General features: G+C 38.8%; 1 protein-coding gene and 1 long non-coding RNA gene across 5 annotated transcripts in view; one reads left to right on the top strand and one right to left on the bottom strand.

Moving 5' to 3' along the window:
• The window catches only part of LOC143730755 (NACHT, LRR and PYD domains-containing protein 12-like), a 49,662-nt gene that overhangs the window by 18,462 nt on the left and 16,788 nt on the right, over window positions 1-14,412 (top strand). The gene's annotated exons all lie outside the window — the stretch shown is intronic.
• LOC143730797 (uncharacterized) lies at window positions 9,405-13,174 on the bottom strand. Of its 2 annotated transcripts, none has more exons than XR_013200634.1 (5): window positions 12,917-13,174; window positions 10,776-11,380; window positions 10,468-10,646; window positions 10,095-10,225; window positions 9,405-9,781 (listed from the first exon to the last, which is right to left on the bottom strand). It is a non-coding gene; the product is annotated as an uncharacterized LOC143730797 (long non-coding RNA). The 2 variants fall into 2 exon arrangements; XR_013200635.1 differs by lacking the exon at window positions 12,917-13,174 and having other exon boundaries at window positions 9,484-9,498; window positions 9,628-9,781; window positions 10,776-11,085.

Here is a 14,412-nt window from a genome sequence, read left to right as displayed (position 1 = left end):
GTATGGTAAATGATAAATGGACTGCATTTATATAGAGCTTTCACAGACCCAATGGCCACCAAAGCGCTTTACATATTTGCCTCACATTCACCCATTCATACACCGACGGCGGTGTCAGCCATGCAAGGCGCCATCCAGCTCGTCGGGAGCAGCCGGGGTTAGGTGTCTTGCTCATGGACACCTTGACACTTGGTCAGGTGGAACCGGGGATCGAACCACCAACCTTTCGGTTTGTAGACAACCTACATGAACCACTATGAACAACTGAATAGTAACTAGAAATGTTTACCTTGGATATTATACAATTTGCATGCATACAAAATAAGTCCTCACATTCTTTCTTGTGGTCTCTCAGTGACCCACCTGAATGAAAGGCTCATTATGCAGGTCATTGTCTTAGGTGTGAACCACATCATTATTCATGATCATTCACGCCCCCGCGCATATTGCCTTTCCAAAAATTTAAATCAAGGTATTGTTTTATGTGAATGATTAGGCAGGATGATTTTCAGATTTTTATTTTTCAATAACCATGCATTAACATTATGCTCTCAAAAATACAAACATGTTGCACACATATTATGGTAGCCCTGTTTGTGCTGAATAGAGTGTAATTTGCCATTAATTAGTTTATAAGCAGCTGAAAAAAGCACAAATGTCAGGGCATGTTAAAACATCTCAAGGACCCCAAAAACACCTTAGACACCAGAGGGTAAATATGAATTATGAGCGTCAGCCGCTTCCATTCATAAAAAAACTCCTGTGCAGTCGTCATGAAAGCGCTTGACCAAACAACCAGTGGCGGAGCCAGGATTTTTTCATAGGGCTGGCCAGGCAAGGGCCAGCAAAAAGTCTGGGGTGGCACAGAAATCTTAATTATTTGAACATAAAAATTAGTTTAAATAATGTATTGGACTGTTTTAGTGCCTACCTACACAACTCAATACAGTTCATTTGTACTTAATTGTAATTGAGATAGTAGTAAATTAGGAATCATGGAATCATGAATTTTATATAATCAATGAACTCTTCAACTTTCTATATTACTTGTCAAAATAAATAATCTAAACTGTTCTATCATATCATACTAAATTAATGTGCAAGAATGTGAACAAGGCGGAAGTCAACAGCACATAAATGCCAGAATGTAAAATTAGTTATTTTATGGATTTAAACATGATCAATTTTTGCTTGTCCTTTACAAATGAATGCAAAATTACAGCCTATATTCTAGTACATATGCCCAGTGCTCACATTTATTTGTACATTAAAAAATTGCATAGCCTATCAGTGTGTGCCTTAAATTGTGATCTCACATGGCAGAATATTTTAGTCAAGACATATGTGACGCATATATAACAAATACATGCATGCATGCAGTTTTGAGACAGATTTTATCGCCTTTTTGATTATTTTAGTTAATTGACAACAGAACTATGGCTACAGCAAGCCACATTTGCAGTATAGTACAATGGCTGACAGGAAAGTTAGTTTTACTGACATTTGTTTTTACAAGATCTCATCTTACCGCAGATAGCCTACTGATTCAGAACAACGCACTTTTCTCAGTATCTGACCGAAGTGTCACAAGCTTTCACACTGATCTTTCAAAATAAAAGTAGCATCAGAAAAAAAAGAGAATTACGTTTGTTGTTTCTTTGACTGCACATATGCGACTCACTCAAAACGGTCTTGCAACCCACCAGTTGAGGAACATCGAATCTATATTTACTATGCTCCAATCAGTGCTGAAGCTTATTCGGAATCAGCACCTGTACATTTCCGCACTCTTTTGACTTGCGCCTGGTGCTGAGGTGAAGTTGGAGTGCGCGAAGTTGAAGTTGGAGAAATATTGATAGATTCTCATAGGTTGACGTCAGATTTGTATAGAGAGGAATAATATTTATTGAATTTTTACCCAAAATGGGCCGATGTAATCATTATGAGCGCTGGATACTCTGATGTACTGTGTTTTCAATACACACTGGCAGCCTGAGGGCGCCCTGTGCACATTTAGTCCATATATGGAACACATGAAGAAGAGCCATATCATGTAACATTCCAGGAACTCCCTGACATAAACAAAGCTTATCACAGATCGCTGTAACATGCAGATTAGGGTTGGGTATTGTTTGGGTTTTTTTCGATACCGGTGCCAAATCAATACTTTAAAAACGGTACCGGTGCCTGAAATCAAATCAAAATCAAATCAAATCCCTTTATTGTCACACAACCATATACACAAGTGCAACAGTGGGTGAAATTCTTAGGTGCAGTTCCGAGCAACATAGCAGTCATGACACGATGGGACGTATAACAATTTACAGCAAACAGCAAACATCAGATTTACATAGATTTACACATCTAATGTGCACACAATTACTCACAGTACCATATACACTAACAAAACAATAAATAATATACAATGTACAATATACAACAAAATACAAAAAGAGGTATTTATACGTACAATAGATACACATAAGGTAGAAATATATATATATATGTAATATGCAGCAGATTATATTGTGCTGTGTTGACAGTTAGAATGTTTATGGTTATTGATCATGAGGGATCAAGAGTTTAGAAATCGAATTGTTTGTGGGAAGAAGCTGTCATGGAGTCGGCTGGTGTGTGTCCTGATGCTGCGGTACCGCCTGCCTGATGGTAGCAGTGAGAGCAGCCCATGGCTCAGGTGGCTAGAGTCTCTGATGATCCTCCGAGCTTTCTTCACACACCGCCTGGCATATATAGCCTGGAGGGAGGGAAGCTCACCTCCGATGATACGGCTGGCAGTGCGCAGCACCCTTTGCAGGGTTTTGCGGTTACGGGCGGTAGTATTGCCATACCAGGCAGTGATGCAGCCAGTCAGGATGCTCTCGACAGTGCTGGTGTAGAACTGTGTGAGGATGTGGCAGTTCATTCCAAACTTCCTCAGCCGTCTCAGGAAGAAGAGGCGCTGATGAGCCTTCTTCACGACGGCCTCAGTGTGGACGGACCATGCGAGTTCTTCTGTGATGTGGACACAGAGGAACTTGAAGCTGCTGACTCTCTCCACCGGTGCTCCATTGATGGTGATGGGGCTGTGATCTCTGTCGTTCCTCCTAAAGTCAACTACTAGCTCCTTGGTTTCGCTGATGTTGAGGGAGAGGTTGTTCTCCTGACACCAGTGTGTCAGAGTGAGCACCTCCTCTCTGTAGGCCGTTTCATCATTGTCGGTGATCAGACCTACCACCGTCGTATCATCAGCAAACTTGATGATGGTATTGGAGCTGTAAGTTGCCACGCAGTCATTTGTGTACAAGGAGTACAAGAGTGGGCTAAGAACACAGCCCTGTGGGGCTCCAGTGTTGAGGGTCAGTGATGAGATGTTGCTGCCCATTCTAACCACCTGGCGTCTGTTTGACAGGAAGTCCAGGATCCAGCTGCAAAGCAAGCTGTTTAAGCCCAGAGCCCGGAGTTTCACATCAAGCACGGAGGGCACTATAGTGTTGAATGCTGAGCTGTAGTCTACAAACAGCATTCTCACATATGTGTTCCTCTTTTCCAGGTGGGAGAGAGCAGTGTGTATTGTATATGCAATAGCATCATCAGTGGAGCGGTTATTGCGGTATGCAAACTGCAGTGGGTCCAGTGAGGGAGGTAGAACAGAGCAGATGTAATCTCTGACTAGTCTCTCAAAGCATTTACTGATGATGGGGGTCAGAGCAACAGGACGCCAGTCATTTAAGCAGGTAATATTGGTTTGCTTCGGTACAGGTACAATGATGGACGTTTTGAAGCATGTGGGGACTACAGACAAGGAGAGGGACCGATTTAAAATGTCCGTAAAAATACCAGCCAGTTGGTTTGCGACCCGGAATGCCGTCTGGACCCACGGATGTTCACCCGTCGGTAAGATCGGGTAACATCCGCTACAGAGACGGAGAGTGTACTAACCTCTGTAGCTTCAGCCGCGATAACTCTCTCCACGAGGGGGGTGTTAGTTCCCTCAAAACGAGCATAAAAAGTGTTTAGCTCATCTGGGAGAGAGGCAGCGTTGTTCACTGTGGAGTTTGTGTTTCCTTTGTAGTCCATAATGATACTAATTCCCTTCCACATGCCTCTAGAGTCGGTGGTGTTGAACTGTCCTTCAATCTTGTCCCTGTATTGGCGTTTTGCTGCTCTGATAGTTTTTCGGAGGGCATAACTTGCTTGTTTTTGCTCCTCCGCACTCCCTGAATTAAAAGCAGAGGTTCGCGCATTGAGTGCTGCATGAACATCGCTATTAATCCATGGTTTCTGGTTCGGGTAAATCCGTATTGTTTTGGTCGAAACAACGTCTTCTACGCATTTCCTGATGAAACATGTTACGCTATCAGCGTAAACCTCGATGTCGTCATCAGAGGCCGACAGGAACATCTCCCAGTCCGCGTTATCAAAACAGTCCTGTAGCATAGAGTCTGATTGGTCCGACCAGGACTGGATTGTTCTGAGGGCGGGTGTTTCCTGTTTCAGTTTCTGCCTGTAAGCGGGCAGAAGGAGAAAGAGTGGTCCGATTTGCCAAAAGGTGGGCGGGGGAGGGATTTGTAGCTATCCCGGAAAGGGGAGTAGCAATGATCCAAAACCCGGTCCCCTCGTGTGTTAAAGTTTATGTGTTGGTGGTATTTTGGTGCTATTTTCTTGAAATTGGCTTTGTTAAAGTCCCCGGACACAATGAACGCGGCCTCAGGGTGCACGGTTTCCTGTTCGCTTTTTCCCCATACAGTTCCTTTAGTGCCCGTTCTGTGTCGGCTTGTGGGGGAATGTACACATCTGTACGCAGAAGCATGATAAATTCCAGATCAGGAGAGCAGAAAGAACCGATACTTAAAAAAAAAGGGACGTTTCTTACGTCCGTTTCGGAGAACCAGAGGGCAGATATTTCAACCGACAGCTGAGGCATTTAAGTGGCACCGAAATCTGCATTTTGATTCGGTCTGGTTACATACCAGTTACTTGGTTACCGGTTTCATATCAGGGCCAGGTTTCGGTATCCAACCATAATGCAGATAAAGATGTTTTGGAGACAATAAACATGATTGCAACGGTAAATGATTTATCTCTGATCTTCAAGTCATGTCAGGTATTTTCTTAATCAGTGTTGGGAACGTTACTTTAAAAAAGTAATTAGTTATAGTTACTCACTACTTGTTCCAAAAAGTAACTGAGTTAGTAACTGAATTACTCTATAATAAAAGTAACTCGTTACCAGGGAAAGTAACTATTTGCGTTACTGTTAAAAACAAGTTGCTATATGTCAAAGAATTTGGATTTCTTTTAGCAGTTTTCACAAGTCAGTTGAAATGAGTAGAACAGACAGGTGTTTGTACATAACTTTCGATATTTATTGCACGTCAACAGACAGCAAGAGGTTTATCCTGCACTTCAAGTATTATCTTTGTAAGATAAATAAACAGTTACACCATATAGAGTGCATTCAACTCTAGCAAATTAAATCAAACTCTCTCAACCTGAGACAGCTGGTCAAGTAAACAAACTGTATTTTTTTCCAAGTGTTTTGTTCACAACAAAAGTAAACTTTGAAACAATAAAAAAGTGTGTTTAGCTCTTTAGTCTTATTCTTAATTAAATAAATCAAACTCCCAATGTCAGACAACTGGTCTGGTAGACATTCTGTACTTCAAGTATTTTCTTCAAAAGTAAAGAGTTAAATAATATTAAGTGTGTTTGCAGTAACTGTAGCAAATTAAATAAATCAAACTCTAACAACGCCATGCGTTGCCATTTAATTTGCTATTAAATAAGAGATCTAGCGCTAAAATTTGTTGTTTTTGAAATCAAGCTGAGCGCTCGTTGCCGCTACTATCAGTGTCATGGATACAGTGTTCTCTTGTGGCTCGCGCAGTCTTCACTCGAACGCGCGCTTCAATCTATCGCCGTTGTGGAAACTCGCTATTCATTCCGGTGAAATCACAAAATAAAATGCACTCAAACGTGTCCCTGCTTGATTATAGACTGTAACCACTGATGAACATATTCAGTTTTGATGAGAGAAAAAAAAACTATACGAGTGCGGATTTAGAACCCGTGAGCTCTGACACGCTTGGCAAAATATCTACCTCTAGACCATTTAAGAACTCAAACAAAATTTGCGGATCGATGGATTTATTTACGGGTTGAGCAGAGAGGCTGCACAGATTGACAAGTTTGTACCCAGCACTTTTCAAAATGCACTTCCGAATGCGTCTCTGTCCCCAGCACATTTCAAACCAAACTGACGCCCGTAGTAACGCACTGCATTTAACGTCCAGTAACGTTAATGCCGTTGTAACGACGGGAAAAAGTAATTAGTTAGATTACCCCGTTACTGAAAAAATAACGTCGTTACCTAACGCCTATAATACTATAATATATATACTATAAAATAATATATTTTCTGTCAGATTTTTTTTATCCGAAGCCAAATCAGATCACAGAAGGTTATTTAAAACACTCAACTTGCGTTATAAAGTAAGTTTGGAGCAAAAACGTGGTATTAATCTCATAAATTGTTGTGTATTGATGGTGTGGTAAGCTAACATGCACCTGCCACCTAGCTGTTATTTTTATGAATTTTTTAAAATAGGAATGCTTACTGAAATGTTTATTTTTTCAAGAAGCAAATTTGATACAGATTCAAATGTGAAGTGAGAACTTTGATAAAAGAAATTAGGCATTAAAAACAGCGTGAATAGCCAGGGGTTAGTAATTATAATGAAAACAAAAGAAAAGAATATTTAGAACCATAACCAAGCCGAAGAGGTGTGAATGTGTGCAGGGGAGACTGAGACTGAATGGGGCTTGTTTGCACCACAAAACAATAAAGACAATAGACTGAATGGATGCTTAGAAGATGACAATAAACATCAGTTTGCATTTTAGAGTCTAATCAAAATAGTCACATCACATGATCTTGAAAAACATTTAACTAAGTACAGAGTTTTCGACTTATCTTCAGATTTTAAATATAACATGGTCAGACATGTGGCTTTAGCTGCAGGGCATTTCTAGATTGATACAATGCCAACTTCAATTTTATTTTCATGAAGATATTCCATAAAAATATATTTCTAATAACTTTACAAAACTTTGAAGCTATTTATAACTATTTTTTTCAAATGAGATCATACTTGTGCTTTTAGTTCAAAGTGTTCATGAACTGTATCTGTTTTAGTTTGTGTATGCCATTTCTGGGTTTTTTTTTACAAAAGTGGGGTTGCTGGCTAACGGGTTAAGCAATTTTAACTAAAGCACAGTTGACAGAGGCTTCGTGTTTTTATCCTTGTAAAGGCTGTTTGAAAGTGTGCTTTTGCAGTGTTGCCATGTCCACTTATTAAGCATATTTGGGGTTGTTGTTTAAGCTTGGCTCATAAAGCCAGGGCTCTCAAGTTTTAGCAAAAGTTTAGAGTGAGATCTGTTAGGGGAGGAGCCACCCAAATATTTGCAGCAGCGGTCCCTCGACCCAACCAAATTCGCTTCAATTTTTGCTAGCAGTTCAATTTTGCCTATGTTCATAATTGACCAGCACAAATGGAAATTATAACAATTGGTAAATCTGATAAAAGACAAATTCATCCAAATAGAATAAAGTTATATTTAAAAAATAAAAATGTATTGAAAAATATAAATAAATTTGACCCCAAACAAGCCAACTGAACATCAGTGCTCAATGTACATAACAATGTGTCATAACTTGCCCTGAGCATGCATGTCAAGACCCAAACCGGTCACCTTTACAGGGGTCATCGGATGCCCATTTTCCACAAGTTGGTATGATTCTTTGGGGTGTTCATGTAAAGTTTGTAACATACTTTGGTTAAAATTTCTCAGTGGTAGTGTAAAACAACACCCTTTTTACCTCCTCAAAAACAGCTCTGTTCACAGTGACCCGTTTCGGTGCATATGTCTCTTTAAATTATAATGAGCAACAACTTTTTGGCTTTTTGAGGATTAAAAAAAAAGTAAATTGATTTTTTTCATTGCATGGTGGTTGTGTCCACACACTGCAAAGACACATTTATATGCATACACCATATAAAAGTGTATTTTGCATTCGATGGCCCCTTTAAAAGCAGTTGGAGAGTTTTTGAATGCATCAAAAATAATTTAGCTCGAATTTGGCTATACTCCTCAACATCAGCTCTCACTGTCTTTGATCACAGGCAAGAGATTTCGTCCAGGAATCGTAAAATCAAAATGCTAAAAAAATTAAAATAAATTTATGCCGCAAACCGCATTCATTCATCAGATCTTGCTCATTCAACTTCCACTCCGTGTGTGCGCGTGTAGTAACGAACGTGCTTGCAGCGGGAACACATAATTTACCCGGAAACAACTAATTCTAATTTCTGATTGGCTGGTAGCTGGCATTAAACTCTGTATAACTTGAGACCATCGAGACAGATGCTATGAACTCGGCAGAGAATTTCCCTCCGTTTGCCTGCGGCTCGTCCATGAATTGTATAGCGGGACAAGTTCCCTTACTCCTCAGCGTGAGAAATACAAGGTGTGGCGTGTGAGCGTGTGAACGGGTTGAAATGCGTGTGTCTGAGACTCGAGAGCCCTGTAAAGCAATCAACTTTATTATGTAATTAAAGTGCGGGTCACAATATTTTGGTCTTATTTTCAGCATAAAGCATTTGGATTCATTTCTTTTTATTGTGGGCTTGTTCTTCTTTGCTGTTTTTATAGCAAGATCTGACAACACAAATGAGGCTCAAACCGCTTTTGCTGTGATTTCTTGCTTCACGCATAAGAAGATTTTTTTGATGCATGTTAAATTACGTTATTAACAACTACACTGTTAATTATTTCCCTGTTAAATAACTGGAAATTACTGGCAGCAGGGTTACCATTATTTTCCTGTTATTTTAACAGTTAATTCATGTTAATGTTTTTTTACAGTGCACTCCCCGTAATGTTTTTCAACAGGAATTTACTGTGAATCGCAGAAAAAACAGGAAACAACTGGCAGCAGTGTTACCATTATTTTCCTGTTAAATCACTGTTTATTTTGTTTCCATTAAATATTTTTAATTATTTTTCGCATAACATGTACCACTGATTGTTATAGACATATTCTAGCTTGAGTTAATACAAGAATAGGTATAATCCATCAGACAACACTTAAGTGAAAGAAAACGAATAGTTCCGTGTTGAAATTAACTTTTTTTTATTGTAATACACACACTGAAATGTAAATACTTACAAATGTAGGCACACATGGATCAGACCAATCAAAGAAATATACTGTATATCATGTTCATTGCTGACATCTGTTGTCGCTGGATGGAAAATAACAACTGCTTCTGTCTTAAATGGCAAAGACACTTGCGTTTGGCTTTGCGCTGCGTGAATGCAATAGAGGGCCCTAAACCTCAACATTTAATGTTCCCTGAACTGCTAAAGTTCAGCTAAAAAACTCAAACCAAGGATATACACTGCGACTCCTGGTCACATAAAAATGTTACACATAGGCTCAGATTAATCACAAACAAATCTCATTTTCTCATGGTCATGGCTTAAAAAGTAGCAAAAACATTCTTGAACCCAAATACATTGTTCATTATAACAAAATACTGAACATCAACACTTTGTTACCTAAACCACTAAAATTCAACATATGAATACATTCATACCAATACTTAACACTTAATGGAACTCTTCATCAATAAAGAGCAATAAACAATAAAAACACTGCACTGCTTAGACCACTAACCATTTTCCAAAGCACACGAGGATCCTTTGCAAAGTCTTGGGTCTGTATATGAGAGAAAGAGAGATAGAGATGAGTTCCATAATTTCACATTTTTAATCCAAAATTATATCACATGGCTTGACCAAACAATAGCTAATTTCAGAAACAGAGCACAAAACAGACAGAATAACATAAAATAATAGAAAGGGTGATGAATACAATTCATTGAAAGAACAAAAAAGAATGGCAAAAGAGCATGGAAGAGGAGTTCAGCATTCTAACTTTGAAAGGCAGTTAAGAATGAACATTAGAATGAATTTCCTGAGTCATTGCTGTTTGAACATATCGGTATGTGTAACGTATACATCTTACCCACCATTTTCAAATGAAATCCCACTGAATGTCCATGAGCTTGCGCAAGAGGGTGGGACGTGTGAATTGACAGTTCTTCTTTTTTCCCTCTTTGCAGCCTGTGTCCCTTTTTCTGGGTTTATACCCACAAAGCATCTGAAAAATTATACACTGGTTAAAAATCTAGTCACAGACTAACAGCAACAACAAAGTCAACAAATGTACATGAACTATCCTCAACATGCACTATCTTCTTGCCTCTGTGAATATTGTAAGCTGCACTAAAACTTTCTAAATCAAAGTTAATAGCTAAATCCCTTCAACCAGACCTGTTGAAACCATGCTTGAGCCACAGCTAGGCCAGAAAAAAATGCAGGTGTTAACAGACAATATCTTACCTCTGGATGAATTGAAGCGTGCAGGCTGCCTCCTCTTGGTACTGTAAGTTAAAGATGTAAAAACAGGGGGGGGGAAAGACGCCAGTCCTGTCACAAAGGTGGACGTGATCCCTTCCCTTCGCAAATGATTTGGCCCTCAAGGCTGAGCATCCAGCGCTGGAAACGGCTTCCCGTTTCTACTGAACCCAGAAATGTTTTAACTGTCAAATTTCTGTTTTAGTTTTCATTTTGAATACAGTTTAGTTTGATACCATTGAATTCACTACATACAACACTAAAGCCAACTGTATTATCTAAAACCAACTTACCAAGAAGTATCAGATAAGGAGTTGCAGGTATAGAGAGTGAACTCTCAAGGTCAGCTGCAGTGGCATATCCCTAGGACATAGAACAAATTAAACACAATATTAATGACATAAGACTACCACTGAGTGAGATAGATAGATAGATAGATAGATAGATAGATAGATAGATAGATAGATAGATAGATAGATAGATAGATAGATAGATAGATAGATAGATGGAGAGACAGGAAGAGACAGATAAAGAGAGAGGGGGGATATAGATAGAGAGATAGAGAAAGATACAGAGAGAGATAATGATGGATAGATAAAGTGAGATAGATACAGATATAGAGGGAGAGACCGAGAGAGATGGAGGGAGATAGGGGGAATGGGGGAGAGATAGAGGTATAAATAGAGGAAGATATAGGGATAGATTGATAGGCAGAGTGATAAAACAGAGATAGATACAGGGTAGGTAAAAAGAAAGAGAGAGATAGTGAAAGAGATAGGTAAAGATAGATGAATAGATAGAGATAGAGGCAAAGTGAGCGAGAGATAGATGGTCAGAGGAGTAAATCCTGGGATATCATCTTGAACAGCAGTGTGATCAGGGATGGTACCCCCTGCATCTGTAATAAAAACAAAACAAGAAAACAAATGTAAACATTGATCTACAACTCAATGATAATCAAAACAGCACACACAAAAAAAATAAATAAATAGGGTGCACTATAGTATACCAATGCAATTAAAAGAGAATAGCTGTTCACTTCACATAGCTATACTGCACTAGCCCGATCAGTAGGCCTATAGCTGTTTTTGCTGGATTTACCTCATTGATAGCCTAAAACCTGCACATAAAATAAATAGTCACACCAGCATGTCTGGTAGCCCAAACAGCTTTAATCCATCAAAGACGAGCAGCTAAATACAGTCTTAGACCAACTAACGTTATCTAGTATCATAAACAGTAGGGGTGGAACGGTACACAGAAGTCACGGTTCGGTTCATACCTCGGTTCAGACATCACGGTTCGGTAGGAGTTCGGTACAATGGAGGGAAAAGCAAAACAAAAATGCAGAAGGCAATTATTTTTATTTTATTATTTTTTACATCCAGTTCTTGCGTATAAATTAGTTGCTTACATTAACAAAGTGGGCCAACAATAGCAGACATAAGCCCTTTAAATAAAAATAAATGCTCATGTTTTATAAAAAGGTTCACAAAACTAAATAAAAATCTTTAGAAAATATGTAAGATAACATTAATTTAGTTGTAGGTTACGTTCTCATATCCATTTTTTTTCTAATGTCACAAGGAATAATCTGGTTTACTGCTTTACACGATTCTTTAGTAGTGTGGTTTGGGTATCCTAAAGTGTTAGTAGAGTAAGTTACTAAAGTACTAAAATAAACATTCACGAGTGTACCTTACTTTTCACCACTGATTCCTGATGGTTTAGAGGACAATTACACCGAGTCGCACACTGTCGTTTCAAAGAATAGTACACCGGCGAGCGCGAAGTATAAATGCCTCGTCCATTTGGGAAGGCGCGCGCGCGGTCAGCGGAGGCTTGCGCTGCGGAGGCAGACTAAAGGAAACAAACCTAGCAGGGCAACAGATTAGGTGTCCCTAAAGGACCCGCGTATCTAACAGTAGTTCCAGCATTACATTAATTTGCACGCGAGTTTTATTTTTATACCGTGTATTCTCCGTGTTAATTCATGCACCGGACCGTGACGCCCGTACCGATTCGCGGTTCAATACAAATACATGAACCGTTCACCCCTAATAAACAGCTATCAGTTAATAGATTTATGTTAACCGTTTGATTTTCAGGATGAATCTGCTTTAACCAGACGTGCACATGGCAAGAATGCAACACAACTTGACCACGGGAATGCTATAGGCCTAGCGTCCTACTGTTTACGTTATAGATTTAGATCGTATACATAAATTTGACATTACAATAAGCGCATTGTTTCTAAAATTAATGGGAAAACTATTGAAATGTTGCTAGCTTGAATCACGGTGGCTCATTAGCAGCTAGTTAAATTACTTCATGTGGTCTAAGTCCGTGGCGTTTAGTAGGCCTATACAGTACATCAATATCACTGATAGATGCTAAAACTATGCATGACTTTCAAGAAACTCTTTAATCTCACCAGATTATTGTGATTTTGGTCGATGTAACCAGCCACCGCGATCTTCCAACATGGATCTTCGTGTTCGTTGCAGGTTCAAATGCCTTCTTCTACGCTCCTTCCCAGAATTCAAAAAATACTGTATGAACCTGTCATTTCAAATAGTGGCGCCAATAGACATGATAAAGTACCGCCTGCCAGCGTGCTGCGTGTCATACGGATATTTACACCGTGTTCAGAACACACAGACACAGACAGACACAGGGAGCGCAGTTCCTCAACTAATAAATGTAGCCTACAGGCCGTCTCGCGTAAAATCCGGGCGTAGGGTATTAATAGGGTAATAAAAGGCTATTATACCCACGAAAACAAACACATTTGCGCATGCACAGAAAACACAGCGAACTTTCTTATTTCTCTCTGTGTCTGTGGAATAGGCTATGCAAGATTATTCTTGATAATATTTTCAGTAGAGAAAGCAGGTGTTTAATTTGTCTAATTCATTCAGTAAATGCATGTACAATATTTAGTTTGTTGGATTGCACCGTCGACTAGGCTACTGATTGAATCAGCCGTTGTTTAGCAACCTAAAAAAACGAAATGAAATTGCTAACTTCGCCACTTATAAATAATAACTTTTTTTATAATAAGCATGAAAGTAGACCATCGTAGGCTAACCTTATATCCGACATTGCTTGAATTTTCGATTTTGTTGTTAAATAACAAAAATGAGGTGTTATTTAACAATGAGGTGTTAAATAACAAAAATTAGGTGTTATTTAACATATATTTCCTAAAATTAACAGTAAGGCGCAGTTATTAAAAATAACAGGTTAATCATGTTGAAATTTGGGTGTAAATTAACAGAAACATTTAACAGTGTAGCTGTTCAGTTCTGTTTTATACTCACTGCGTAGAATTTTTTGTAAATGCGGGTGTCACTACCTGAATTTTTAGGGATTTAATTCGGTTGCTGAATGTGGTTTTCATTCTGAACACACTCTGTGTGTACAAAACAGGATTAAGCACTAAAAGGTGAACTGACAAACGTATTTAGCTGCAGTGTGTACGTGGATTTTTTTGTAAAAATATGACCCAAAGTACTGTTAATATAAAGGAATGTTTCGTATTGATTTTTCACAGGTGTTTTACCCTTATTCTGAATTACACATTGCATTGTGTTGTGTTTTAGAGTTGAAGGAATTGTCTGTAAAGGTACTGGCAGTTTTCTGCCAGGACATTATCCATTTTTCTATGGGTTTCTTTTATTACAATTTACATTAAATAGACAAATAAGAAAATTATCTAATTTTACCATCTCATTTGTTCACAAATATGGGCAATATGCAAAATGCATGATATAAATAAGACAGGGAACAACCAACAATGTAAGACACCTCCATTGGAACAAACACACAAAGTTTGAAATTGAGAAGGAATAAAATAATAATAATAATAATAAAAACACACGGAGGAAGGGTGAAGACAAACAGCTAGCCTATATAGACATCAAAGAA

The sequence above is a fragment of the Siphateles boraxobius genome, unplaced genomic scaffold (assembly GCF_051911475.1).
Source record: "Siphateles boraxobius isolate OS27281-9 unplaced genomic scaffold, OSU_SipBor_1 81, whole genome shotgun sequence".
Classification (NCBI taxonomy): Eukaryota; Metazoa; Chordata; class Actinopteri; order Cypriniformes; family Leuciscidae; genus Siphateles; species Siphateles boraxobius.
This window is presented reverse-complemented; position numbering and strand designations above follow the sequence as displayed.